Source organism: Gekko japonicus, unplaced genomic scaffold (assembly GCF_001447785.1).
Source record: "Gekko japonicus isolate JY-2015 unplaced genomic scaffold, Gekko_japonicus_V1.1 scaffold167, whole genome shotgun sequence".
In the NCBI taxonomy this organism is placed as follows: Eukaryota; Metazoa; Chordata; class Lepidosauria; order Squamata; family Gekkonidae; genus Gekko; species Gekko japonicus.
The window spans coordinates 1,552,349-1,554,088 of record NW_015164670.1 but is presented as its reverse complement, the minus strand read 5'-3'; the positions used below and the strand labels follow the sequence as shown (position 1 = coordinate 1,554,088).

The window sequence follows — 1,740 nt, the reverse complement described above, 5'->3', positions numbered from 1 at the left end:
GTGTTCATCCCCCCAATTTCCAGGGAGTCCCAAACCTTGAGCTGGCAACCCCAGCATCCCCCTCCAAAGAGAAGCTGCTTAGAGTGATGTGTCCTCGAAACATTGGAACGATGGGTTACTTTACTTACCTCTCTTCTGGCCCGATGAAAGCATCTGTGCTGCCACTGTCCCCCAAGACGAATTCCTAGGAGGAACAGTCCTACTTCAAGGCCTGTGGCGACTAAATGGGTCCTCCAAGCACAGGAGCAGTGTACCACTGAATACCGCCACAGGCAAGAAGCCCTGTTGGTGCACCTGCTGGGGGCGTTCTAGGAAACAGGAGGCTGGACTGGATGGTCTGACCCAGCAGGGCTACCATGGCCTCCTCCCACCTCACAGATCCCACTGACCACCCATGGGTGTGCTCCCCTTTTCTTTTAAAACCAAGTCTTGGCTGAGCTAGCCCGCCCTGGGCTTTTCCTAGGCAAACTTTCGCTGCTCTCCTCCCCATTATTAATTACTAGCCAGGCAGGCTGCAGCTTGCGTGAAGTTCACAGAGCAGCCTGGGCTGTTCAAAAGGCAACCAATAGGGATGCTATTCGTCCACAAAGGACCCAAGGGAAAAAACGGCACATTGTGAAGACCTTGGGTTCTGTGATTAGAGAGTCAACATGGAATGTTTCCTTCAAGAGTTGATAAGTAGAAATCGATAAGAATTGTGATCGCTACACGGTCAGATGAAGCAATTACTGTGAAACGGATTTGTTTACATTGCGCAGCATTTGTTAGCGTGTGAGCAAAAATAGAAGAGGATTTTCTACAGAATTACTACGGGAAACATTTTTGCAAACATATCTTTATTGCCTCTCTGTTATTTTTGTCACGGACGTTGTTTTTGGATTCCCAACCTCCAGGCGGTGGCTGGAGATCTCCTGGGATTACAATTGATCTCCAGGCGACCAAGCACAGTTCGCCTGGCGAAAGTGGCCACTTGGGAAGGTGGACTCTCTGTGGCATTCGACCCCATCGCCAGCCCCACCCTCCTCAGGCCCCACCCCCCAAGATCTCCAGCTATTTCTCAGCCTGGATCTGGCAGCCCTAGTAAAAGCTGCAGCCCGCCCGGGGTCAGTGGGGCCAGGCCTGCCTTCCGCGCGGCCGGGCCGGAGGGCCACCCAGCAGCTCAGCTCTTGCTCGGACACCCGCTTGGCGCTGCTCTTGCCACAGGAGGAGCCGGCTCCTGGCTGCCAAGGAGCCACTCCCTGCCTGGGCAAGCTCCCAACTGCACCCTTCCACCCCATTCCTTTGGGTCACACCTGTCTCTTCCCTCCTACGCCCTCAACTGTGTCTGCAGGCGGGAGAAGTGTGTGTGTGTGTGTGGGGGGGGGGCTACGTCTAAAACAGAGACGTCAAAGCCAGAACTTGGCTGTCAGCAGCAGCCAACTTCCTTTCCCATCACGTCTTTGCAATTGTTTAGCAAAAGGGAAGAGGAACCAGGGGACGGTTCAGGGTCTTTTTCCCATGAGAAGCTACCCTTTAAGGTAACTGGCAAAGAGGCTGGGGCTTTCAAGCCACTGGGAGTTTCCAGAGCACCTCTTCCTGCTGCGTGAGGCCCAGGTTGACAACAGGGTCTGGAGTTCCCTTTTCTCCCAAGGAAGCCCCAGCCCTGGTGGTTTATTTCAGCCCTTTCAAGAAGCTGGACGGAAAAGAAAAGCAGGCCGAAGGCAGGACTGGAAGGCTGCATATCTGGCTCTGTAAACAGTC

The 1,740-nt window shown here is 54.0% G+C and overlaps 1 protein-coding gene across 1 annotated transcript in view; it reads right to left on the bottom strand.

The window, feature by feature from the left end:
* The window catches only part of LOC107108679 (myocardial zonula adherens protein-like), a 61,114-nt gene that overhangs the window by 8,627 nt on the left and 50,747 nt on the right, over positions 1-1,740 (bottom strand).